The sequence below is a fragment of the Trachinotus anak genome, unplaced genomic scaffold (assembly GCF_046630095.1).
Source record: "Trachinotus anak isolate AG129_WGS33_773 ecotype Australia unplaced genomic scaffold, CSIRO_AGI_Tana_v1 ptg000004l, whole genome shotgun sequence".
Taxonomy (NCBI): domain Eukaryota; kingdom Metazoa; phylum Chordata; class Actinopteri; order Carangiformes; family Carangidae; genus Trachinotus; species Trachinotus anak.
This window is the reverse complement of record NW_027273855.1, coordinates 7,266,557-7,278,891: the sequence shown is the minus strand read 5'-3', so window position 1 is coordinate 7,278,891 and position 12,335 is coordinate 7,266,557. Positions and strand designations below refer to the sequence as shown.

Genomic DNA, 12,335 nt, shown 5'->3' with positions numbered 1-12,335 from the left:
GGTCTTGAATCAGTGTTTATAGAGAGCTGAAGTAAACCCAGAAGTAAGACAAATGCATCAAAAGTCCAGTTAGCATTTGTGACTATGTTAATAACTAAAAAGATTCAGCTTCAGTTAGTTTCTTGATAAATCATCTAAAATAGTTTATTCAATATTTATGATTTTTACCTGCTTTAATGGACAAAATTTCATAAAAGCCCTCGACATCTGGGGGGTAAATTACATGGCTCAGCAGAAAAGAGGAGTCAGTGAGTGAGTCGAGGGGTTAGCGGTTAGCTCAGTCATGTTCGCAACAACAGCATGACAAAAGAGCACTGAATGCTGCAGATGTCTGCAGATGGCAGAGAGCAAATCAAGTTAAAGTAATCTAAGTATCTGTCATGCTTGGTGTGTAGTTTTTTTTCATGGGAGCTGTAGTTTTTTTTTCTGTGCTTACAGACTATTTGTTGTTTAACTTTGTTTAAATTACAAAGTTTTCAATTATTTTTGGCAAGTGTTGCAGTGGAGGTATGGAAAGTAGCCCCCAGGAACACACTTTATTTTTTCAGAAAGACAGATGTAGGAAATTCTGTATTACAGTTCAACAGCTAAGGGAAAACAAGCTATGCAACCCAAAGAAAACAGAACATGTGGTCATCGTCCGACAGGTGAGCCTGAGACAGAGATACACTACATTCTAAAATCATTCAGTGAAAGGAAGGAACTTTTACTTTAACCAGTTCAGCTCTGTCATCCCAGATTTCAATGAATGAAATGACATCTCAAAATTAAAAGTATTGCCCGATATATATCAACATGCCACAACCAGTGAGGGGCTATGAATGACCTCGACAACACACACACATAAATAACATACTGTGAATATATGATTAACGTATACATGTATACATCGATCTTGATGTTGTTTGTTGCATTTTGTGTTTAGTATTCTTTTTAAATTGTATTTTGATGCTTTGGCAGTATTGTTTTTCTCAAACTGACAGGCCAATAAAACACCATTGAATTAAACTGAATGTATCCTGCACGTGGTGTCATGGCTCTCTATAGCAGTGCTTCTCAAACTTTTTACATGAAGGACCCCTAAACTCACACAAATTAGACTACGGAAGGCCCATTTGATACGATTTTGTCCCATGCCTCCCCTCTGACAAGAATTTTGCTTTTAGATGTTTTATCACAGAAAGTGTTTGAAACCTATGACCAGAATAGTATAGTAGTTTACAGTGACACCCCTGGCATTGCTGGCATTCAAATGTCAGTCAACTGCTGCCATTGAAAATAGGCACACCCACCCAGAGGCCTGAACCTTAGTTGTGTTTCTATAAATATTTCCCAAACAAAAAAAAAGAGAAATATGCACAATATCTGCAGGATGGTTTTAGTTCTTAATTTCCTTATACAAAAAGTGTCCAAATTTCAGCTTCACTTTTAAAGAGATACATGGACTGTTCTGATGTCTAGAGTATATTTTCCTACTTAAGGAATGATGTAATGATTTAAAACTGCAGTGTCTATCACCAGCGAGGGACAACAGCCGCAAAGAATCCCTGACTAAATATTTAGAAAATGCGTGGCATCCAGATAGGCGCCTGAGATACCAGGCCTGGTGCAGGGAGAGAGGGAGAGAGGGAGAGAGAGAGGGAGAGACAGGCGATGGGATTTGTTGAGAAGGTTGAGACAAAAGGGGGACGCAGAACTGGCTCCACTTAGCATGTTATGAGTCAAAGGTTCGCCATGGGTCATGAGCTGCAAACTCATTCATGAATAAAACAAATCATGTTCTCCGAGCCCTGGTCCAAACTCAAACATCCAGCAGTGAGTCCCTCTGGGAATAGATGGGGGTTTCTTTAGGCTTATTCTGGGCTTGTGAGAAGACATGCTGCATGTTTCATAACCATAAAACTTATTAAACTGGAGGACGGGTAGACAGCAGACCAGATTTTCCACCCTCAGTCCAGGCTTATTAGCAATAATACGCTGGTTCGCTATCATTGGTCTTGTGGCTGGATATGGCACTTTTTTTTCTGGTCAAATATGTAATTCAATAATAGAGCAGAAAATCAGGCTTGACGTTTCCCAGAGCTCTCTGAATCATAAAATGAGACTGAAGTGATTTTGCTGAAGATGTGCTCATTCAAAAAAAAAAAAAAAAAAAAGCTGAGGAGTATCTCCGGCCTCAGAGAGGGACAGAGACGAGCACAAGTGTTGTTAGACCACAGACAGTGTGACAAGCTGATTAAAATGCCCACAGACTGAGAGAGCTGGACCTCCTCTCTCTATTCACTCGACCCAGGCACGTCGTCACGACAACGAAGAACCACAAAGGGCTTTCTCAGGCTATTGAGTGCTGTGAAAGAACAGGCAACAGTGTGTGTGTGTGTGTGTGTGTGTGTGTGTGTGTGTGTGTGTGTGTGTGTGTGTCTCTTGTGTCTTGTGGCTGTACAAGCTGTAGGTGGTAATGTATGCAGACCATCCACAAACAAATGAATACACATGCACGTCCCACTGCCACCTCCTTAGCATTCTGCCACACAATGACAATACCAGCGCGTCCTCGATGACGTGATGCTTAGTTCGAGCATATGGCCAATCTGTATTCAAACTCCAAACCAGCCACAGAGAAGCTATTTAAGCCTGCTATGTCTTTTTGTAAACAGAATGGAGATGCCTCTGTCTATTCATTTTACCAGTTGTTTTTCCTACTTCCTGTGTTTATAGCTCTGAAAATGATCAGGACAGATTTGTTGTATTTGATAGTGACTTTAACCCTCAAATACTTGGTGGAATGAACATTTGTTTCTTCTAACTGCTGAACTCAGCAGTGGTCTTGGCATATTTGATGGTTTAGGCAAGATTACTGTACATTACTTTGGTTTCCAGTTGCTTTATTTTCATTTCGGATTTGCTTGAATTTAAAGGAGTTGTTCAACAATACTTTGTGCTTATTTGCTGTCTTGAGAATGAGATGACAAGTAGATGAGAAGATCTTAACCACTCCAACATCTGTTCTTTAAATATAAAGTGTTTTCCAGCCTCCTCTCTTGGCAAAAAGTGATGAATCATGTTTTCCAAAATGTTGAACTGTTCCTGAAGAAAAGGGCAAGTCAAAGTTGGGTTGTATTTTGATAACAGAGGTTAAAGCTATAAATGCAGGGACATGAGGACAAGAGGAAAGGATTTGGGGGGGGAGGCAAAGACAGTTGTAGCTCACACTCTCTGGCCACATTGAACCACATATGAGTATATTGTATATTGTTGAGTTTAATATCAAAAACAGTCATTTTTTTTATTCACAATTTGTCCATTTATTAACGCACAAAATTGCAAAATAAGTAGGGTGTCTCCATACTAAAACTACAGTACCTGAGTCTGAACAGGTGCAAAAGAGGAGGTGGTGGGAGGGAAACCAGTCCCCTCTCTGCCTCCACCTGCTGCATTACAGTCCACTGTGGATGCTATTTATTTGGAAAGGATAGTTTGTTCATTTCTGAATAACCAGGTACATCCCTGCCACATTTGCTTTTTATGTAAAGATATGCTGGGTGTACTGTATTTCAGTGTTAACCTGAAAAAGCAGAGTTTGGTCCACTAAGTAAACACAGACTACTGTACTTTCAGAAATTTCAAAAGAAGAATATTTTTTTGCTTTGTCATCCGTTCCTCCCTTTTTCTCACATTGTCATTCTCGGCGAGGCCAACTGGCTGCCTCTCCTACAGGAGGCCAGAGAACTGAGGTCTGTAATTGTGGCAGGATTTGCTGGCTGCTGTCCACGCTGTTGTGGTCCAACCCTGTCAGCAGAGGCTCTTTCTAAGGATCTGACCACTGGCCACTTAACGCACTGCGTCTCACACATACACACACACAAGATAATGAAAGCACACTACCAACACCCGCTCACAAAAGCACATTCATTTCTGCACCCTAATTTAACTTTATGGTCCTATTTTAGATTTGGTTCACAATGTGCTATTTGAGGTAGGCTGGATTGTGAGGACCATGTATTCCCATCAAACTATATTCAAACAGGCACTTTTAGATTTATAAAGGACATGCTTATTAAGTGGCCATATTTTACTGCACTGCAGGGGCCACTTCAGTCCCATAGGCATTTGCCTTTAACTGGTTAAAATGTTAAATCAGGCCTCAGCTGCTATTGTCAATCATTGTCATTCACTCTGTCTCTCTCTCTCTCTCTCTCTGTCTCTCTCCCCGTCTCATTAAGCCTGTCCACCCCCTGCCTCTGTTTCCTCCTGACTGCTCTTTGATCCCTGTGCCTGTTGAATGTTGAACTGAAGAATTACAGCACCATCAGTTCCAGTCTGTCATATTTCCATGACAGCACCAGTCTCCCCTTTCTCCCACCTAGTCAGGGTCAGAGGGTCAAAGGCTTCGTGGTCATATGCTCAGAGAAACCAGTTGCACTTGAAACCAGTTGTGAAATGAAACTCTCAACCTACTCTACTCTTAGACCGCCATCCATATGGAGTTAAAAAATTAAAGGTCCCATATTTTACACTTTTCTGGTGTTTTATCTGAAGTTTTGATATCCATAAGAAGATATATTTGTGGTTTTAAGTGCCAAAAACCATCTCAGTGTAGTTTTACATCTTCTTTTTTGGGCTTCTCTCTGGAGCTATAGCATGAACGGGCTGGTGAGCCAATCAGAAGGATTATGAAATGAATTAGAAATTAATATAGTGAGTAAAAAGTATATACAAATATATGAAATAACTAGGGCTGAATGATATGCAAAAGAAATCATATTTTGATTATTTTGTCAGATGTTGTAATTGCGATTTGAGTCATGATTTGAGTTGGAATGGTAATTTTGGCATTTGACTTTTACTGGGGAAAAAAAACGGAAAAAAAGAAAGCAATGATGATGATGTGATTTTTGTTGGGGCTTGTACCAAACAAGGAGAATATAATGTAGGCTGGGGCATCTCTGTACCACCACAATGCTTAATTTATGGAATGCTGTGACACATTTACCTTTATCAAAAAAAAATGCTACTACAGCTGCTACGATTTTGATATTGCATTTGGCCTCATTGTGATTTCAATAATATTTTGATTAATTGTGAAAAAAGAACCAATAAATTGAGAAATAATTTCATAAAGTAAATCTCAAGTCATTATTATGAAATGTTATTCCAGTGTCTGGTTCATGATTCTGTTTTGTTTTGCGTTTTGTTTTTGTTTCATTTTAAACACCTTTATTACATAATGTCAGTTTTCATGACTGTGGTATACTCTACCGCAAAGTCAACACAGAAGTGCCAAAAACTGCAGTTCCTCGAATGGCCACTGGAGGCTCACTCCAGACATGAGTCAATCCCAAAGATGTTAAAATGGTACATAAATGGTATGGGTCTCTATAGCTAATTTCCCCCTTCATGACAACTGTACAGGGGGTGAATTTTTTTATAACTCAAATGTTTAAATCGTATCAAGGCTTAAAATTATGCATAATTGAGGCCATGGTGACTTTGAGTAACGGGTGGGTGAGCGTATGCTTGCCAGAAACCAACATGAACCAAAATCTCGGCTCCACACATGACCCACCTCTTTGTTAGGCGGAGTCAGGCAGTGCCGAGATGGCGACAGTGGGGCAACCCACCCTGATCCTCAAAACCCCTCTTCAGAAACCCACAGTGATGTCACCGAGGCTATGTCTATCTTTATTAACAATTTATGGTTAACACCCCCTCAATTTTCCGCCAGTTGCAAGTTCCTTCTCAGCAACTTCCACAACTGCCAGCTGCAGTCTTTAGCTAGCTCCCGTTAGCGAGAGAAAGAATTCTGTGTCTTACTCTGAGAAACATCTATAGACTAAGAACCCTTATGAGGTAACTGAATTAACCACCTAGAACTCCAACAACAATGAAATGATTCAAAACAATGAATTATATCAAGTTGACTTTTGATCATTTCTTAGATTATATCACAGTTTATTGGTTCATTTATCTGTTAGACTGTATACTGCACTGGCTCCCTGTTAAACACCATATTGATTTCAAGAGCTTCTCACTTTCATGTCACTTCACAGCCTCGAACCACCGTATCTCTCTGATCTACTCACACCTGCCCGTGCTCTCAGATCATCCTCTTCCATTTATCTCACTCTGGCTCCTGTCGGTCCGACTATGATGGGGTTCAGAGCCTCTAGCCGTGCCGTCCCTCACTTCCACAAGACATCGGCAAAATTGACTCTCTTCCTACCTTCAAATCCCAACTCAAACACACCTCTTCAAACTTGGCTATTCCGACTGACTCCAGCGCTACAGTTATATTTATTCTAATTCATTTAGCATTTTATGCCTTGTTGGATTACTGTCTGTTGCTACTGTATATTTGATTTCTCTTACTGTGTGTTGTAAGGTGTCCTTGAATGGCTCCTATGAATAAAATGTATTATTATTATTATTATTATTATTATTACTACTACTATGCCTACTTCCTCATTGAGAAATTCTGCATCAGGCCCTGCCCACCACCGCTGCTTGTGCTAGGTTGACAGGTTAAAGGGTAGAGAATGGTCTTAAGTGATAATGCTGTTTGTAAAAATTAGCTGGTTTGTTGAATGATAGAATGAAACATCAGCACAGATCACAGCGGATGAAAGCCCTTTGGTCTTACAGTGGCTCTCAGGTCGTGCGTGTCATGCTGTACCAAGCAGCTCGGCTTAACACCTGCTTTTTCCAGGGAGAGCGTTACTGTCTCCAGGGTGAAAGGATCCTGTCATAAAACGAGCTAAGTGAGTGTGTGTGTGTGTGGGTGGGTGGGTGGGTGTGTGTGTGTGTGTGTGGGTGGGTGTGTGTGTGTGTGTGTGTGTGTGTGTGTGGGAACATGAAAAAGTGAGTTGTGTCTCGGCACTCATGTAGATATGTGTGTGTGGACTCTCTTTCCAAGGGAAGTGGCTTTTATCCTGTGTCCGTTCAGCGCAGCCACTTGGTCTTGGAGCAGTGAAAGGGACACTATTCCCTCCAGCAGCAGACAGAGAGCCCCTTCAGCCCACCGGAGGGACTGAGAGAGAGACCCTCTGTGTCTGCATGTGAACTGAGGGGAGAAAGATTGCCATTGACCCTAAAGAAGGCGACGGAAATGGAGAGAGGCCAAACGTGTACATCTGGCTCTCATAATATTAGCGCTTTGACTGATCTAACCATCTAAGTAGGGACACACACACACAACCAGCAACTCCACTGTACGTGGGTGTAGTTACTGGATGTGAATGTAGAGTGGAAGTGACATGAAGGGTGTGATCGCACCACCAGTTTGTTGTGTTTCAGTGGGGAAGTGAAATTAAATATCTGTGTGTTAACTGACTCACAGTAGCTTCTTTTTTTTTTTATTGGAGTTGTAGTCGCCTCTCGTCCCGCCAGGTTAATGATTTCTTGGCAGAACGGGGGTCCAGATATGACAGACAATATTTATTATAATTTTAGCTTTGTCTGTTCTCTTGGCTCAGCTCAGCGTTTAGCATTAGTTCAGTCCTCTTTTTGTTGTGTTTCAAGCTTGAGGATCTTCTGACTGTCAGATTCAGCCTTTAGGGCCTTTTGCACAGCAGCAATTTTGTGGTGATCAGTTTACATCAGTGGAATCACAGTGACCAGTGGGCATCTGTCGAGGTAAATTCTCTCGTTGCTTTTGTTTAAGGTTTGACTTCAACATGCCCACCAACTGTAATCAGGCAGTACTAACCTTTGAGTAACCAGCTTCCTTTTTTGTCATTCATTTGCCACAAACAAAACTCAGTGTAATCCGTGCATTGACCAAAAGTTTACACTAAAGCTGGATTTATGTTGGTGCTAGAGTTGTTCCGATACTGATTCAGATACTGGCTAAAATACTGTATTAGGTATCAGCGAGTACATCAGCAAGTCAGTTGTCAGTCACTGATAGTATAGCAATAGTAATCTTTTAATAAGACTGTTAAGACTTGGTTTCACACCTGAATAAAATAGCCATAATTTCCAGTCAATTCTCCTTCACTGCTCTAAACGAGTATCCTACACAGGAAGTTGCGCTGTGCAGCCACTGGCAACTACTGTAGAATTGGTTTCTGGTAAATAGTACAATGTAATAATTAGCCGTTAGCGTCAGAACTCACCCACTGACGGCACCGCTGCATCACTACATGTGATCAGTGACAGCGTGTTTACGTTCTTTCATTTACTTTGTGATGCAGAGTAATGCTGGAGGATGCATGTACTCATAGAATAGTTACTGTAAAAGAGAGTAGTGATTGCAGCGAGCAGAAAGTCAGCAGTGGCAATGTCTTTGCTCGATGTTTGTTACTGAAAAACACCAGATTATAGTGTGTTTGTGTTTTTTTTTTGTTAAACTTTATTTATGTTGTCTTCACTATCAACAATCTCCTTCAGCATGAGAAACTTTTTGGAGAAAAAACAGCAAACTGCAGTTATTCCTGGGACGGCACCGGGAATTGGATTTTCAGGCTTTTCAGTGACATTATTCTGAGCGTAACTCTATCAGTGTCATTAATGTCATCCGAACACACATGCCAACTCTTTCCACTCCCTACTTTTAAATCAGTTACAAGTGTTTACCAGCAAATGCATGTGCCTGTTCTTTCTCTTCTCAGTCGTGTCCTGTGTGTTGTCATTAAAGTCATCCCTGATTTCAAACAGACCCTATGCATATACTCTCTCTACTGTACTCTCTGGCTGGGAGCCACAGATGCTAGTGTTGCAGAGTCTGGTGCCCTGGGCGAGACGCCAGCCGACCCACCAGAATATAACAATGCAAGGCGGTAATGGCTCCGGGCCGGTTGTGGGTGCACTGTCCCCGTGCTGCTGACCCCACATATTTTATGAGGTCTTAGGCGTTCAGTGGGCTGTCATGGCTCATTAAGAGCTTTAGAAATGAACTTGCGCAGCAGACTTTCTCAGTGATTAATTAACATGGACAGAGAGAAGAATGTGAGGCAGATAGGAATGGCTAGGGTGAAAGTTCACTGATGGGACCACATTCTGAGGAGTTTATAGAAGTAAACAAATACACTTGATGGCTCACACCCAGTGTTGATTGGGATGGGTAGGTCCCCCTGCTGTCAGCAGCTGAATGAAAGTCATAATTCTGGGTTTAAGTGGAGAATTCAGTCAAATTCTTTTCCCCACTGTGGCAGAACTGAGGAAATCAATCATACATCTTTGCTTGCATGTGAATATTTACTCCATAGTTGCTTTATGACCACCGTCTCTTCTCCCCAATTCATTTGACAGTCTAATGGGCTACTAGAGGTTATTTATAGATTGTTGGACTGTGCCCCATGGCCGAACATGCTGCATACCAGACACGACTGATGAACTCTGGAGATTGTTGCTTGAACAGCATGGGAGAAACCGCCCCTCTGCTCCTCTAAAGGGTGGCAGTGGTGTCCGTGTTGCTCTGAAACTGCTTCCACATTAAGAGGAAAAGTAGATGTTTTACTTCCAGGAGACTGGGGCAAACATCAGGATCCAAAACAAAAAAAAAAAAGCCTTGTTCTTCTATTGGCTTGAAAATCTTAAAAGTAAACCGGCTGATTTATGCTCCTGGAAATCCACAAACTTCCTTCACTCATGGTTAAAGAGGAATCTAAGTTAAAGAGTAGTTATTTATTTGATGGATGAAGTGAAAATGTCGCATCGCCATAAAAGGTCTTAGATTTCAAGAGAAATATTCCAGATTGGACTTTCCCCTCTTTGTTTACATCAACCACAGCTTTATTTCTCGTGCATCTGTTCTTCCCCTCCATCTCCACTTTGTCCCACACCACAGCCAGTTTGATCTCATGGTAACTCATAGGAAGCCATCATTGCTGGTTGGTAAGAGGAAGTTCCCATGGTGATGAGGGTCACTTGAGGCTATAAATAATTTGACCGCGCCATGATGGCCGGTCAAAGAGCAGGTGAGGACGCCTGCTCCGAGTACCAGTGAGAATTTGTCTCAGATTGTTCTCAGGCTCTGTCACAGAGGCAGGACGAAGCAGAAAATATCCAGATTAACAAGCTAGTGGCTTCAGTACTGGACACAGTAACTGTTTTTAGTTGTATTAGAATTGAATCTACTGAATGGAAGTCGATTAGCTTCAGAAAGTGTTAAATGATCTAATTGCATCCAGCTGTGAAACAAAGATTAACCCCTCTAGTCTCAGAATTGCTGTAGTTATTGTTGTCTGTGGCTTGTTGGTCCCAAAATAAATAATTGAAATCCAACACTCTGACTTCTGCCATCTTTTGTTGAAAGAAGCTTGCATTATGCTACATTTTGGCATTTGCCTTGTCCTGTAACTGTAGATTGCGCTTTGTGATGATCTATGATGGATAAGACTAAAAGCGTTTTCCTGGAAAAACAGCTTTGTGTGCGCTTCTCCTTTATTGTGTATGTGGTGTTTTTCGACAACTCTGTGTGGATGTCCACGGTGCACTGAGTGGAGCAGAGGTTTGCTGAAAAGTGGACAAAAAATTAATTCCTTGTGGCTTGTGAATTTTCCGAGCTGTACATGAACAATTTGGCCTCCTGTTTAGGCCACATCACCATTTAGCACAGCACCGCCAGCATTACCAAGAGGCTTTCTTCTCCACGCCCTCGGAGTCTGCAGCTACTGTGCTAGCTGTTTTGAGCTAAATGTTAACATGCTCACAATCAAAATGTGAACATGCATTCTCATTCAACCCCAGTCTCCTAAAATTAAACAGCAACAGCAAATATGTTAGTAATGCTTGTTAGATTATATTTTCCATGAAAATAATGTGGAAATGTTAATTTACATTTTTAGCAAGTCGCAAATATGTTGATAATGAGCATATCAGTAAAATGTTCACAGATAACGTACTTGTTTTTGACCAAAGTATCTGCTCTGTAATATCCATTTGCAGTGACTGCAGCATGATTCAACTTTTTTATGGTCCATTTAATAGTTCTCTAAAAACCATAAACATATCAACCTCCTAGTGGCGCTGAGTGAAATGCCAGAGGATCATATCTGTACAAAATTTCATGGCAATCCAATGAGTAGTTGTTACATACATAAGATTGATAATGGGTGGACCAGTCTGATCGGCTGACCAGCCAACCTACTGACAGTTCCATCCCTTAAGACCCACACTTCTAACACGGCTACAAAGAACCTGTATCTGACAGCTGGAGCAGATTTGTCTCAATAAAACATGAGACGCAAGGAATTGGTTTGTTTTATATGTTTCATAAAGACTATTCCTCCACTGTCTCAAAGGACTGTGTGAATTCTCAGCCTTGTTTAATAGACTGTGTAATGGCCTCCCCTCTCCACACACCCACAAACCCTCTGACAGTGGGCGTGGAGGTTATTACTTATTATACTTCTTATTCTGCTCATGAATAAGTAAAGAGGAGGCCTGAGACACACTCAGCCACTTACCAGACAGATACTAAGACACATGCACCTGCTCCTTGATGGCCGCTGGTTATGTACACACGCACAAACACACACACCCATATTCACACCCACACCCACACCCAAACACACACAGATCCCCGGCCTCTTTCATCCCTGCCATGTCTTTGTCCTGATTGCAGCTCCAGGGGGTAGACAGTTAGGTGAGGTGGCACTGCATGTCTAATGTCTCAGCAATCTATTCACACTGCAGAGTAATTGTACGCAATATTGAATATCACACTTTTTGAGACAGACTTATCCTCGACACGTTTGCTGGGCATAAATTAGCTTACCATGGCTTAGCTCGGTTTCAATACAGATAATATTCTGTGTGTATTATTCCTATAGAGCTCTTACATGTGCCCTGTTTGAAGCTTGGTCCATACTCAGTGGTGCACAGGAGTTATTTATTTATTCTTGTGTGACCTTTCTCAGTGAGGTCAGTAAAAGGTCTGAGGAACCTCTTCAATAATTAAAGGGGTTTTATCTCTAATGTGAAGGCTCTCAGTGTCCACAAACCACTCTCCTCAGAGGTGTTGAGTGATGGCTGTGGAAATGGGAAATGAGAGTTGTTGTTTTGAATGCTTCAGCTGTAAAGGATACCGTGGCCGCTGGTGTTTTTAATCCAATGAATACGGTCTGCATGGTGGTTAAGTTATAAACACTGTGTGTGTGTAATCATAAATACTAGATGTTGTGACGAATTGCTGAATGATGTGATGAGACAGTCATCTGTCTCTGAGTCATGTCTCAGTCTGTCTTTTTGTCTCTTATCTGTGTTTGCAGATTAATAACCGTTTACAGGCAGAGAGGAAAGGAATGGGCTATGATACCAGGTGATCAGGCGGAGGAAGTCTTCAGTTTAACAACGAACATAGATGGTGAGATGTTATTCATCAAAGTGTATTT

The 12,335-nt window shown here is 41.4% G+C and overlaps 1 protein-coding gene across 2 annotated transcripts in view; it reads left to right on the top strand.

Moving 5' to 3' along the window:
- The window catches only part of plxnb1a (plexin b1a), a 69,388-nt gene that overhangs the window by 20,998 nt on the left and 36,055 nt on the right, over positions 1-12,335 (top strand). Inside the window, exon 2 of one of the 2 annotated variants that reach the window (XM_071475532.1) lies at positions 12,213-12,307. The exons of the other annotated variant lie outside the window; for it this stretch is intronic. The gene's annotated coding sequence lies outside the window, so the exon portion shown is untranslated. The remainder of the gene's footprint in view (positions 1-12,212; positions 12,308-12,335) is intronic. 2 annotated transcript variants of the gene reach the window in all.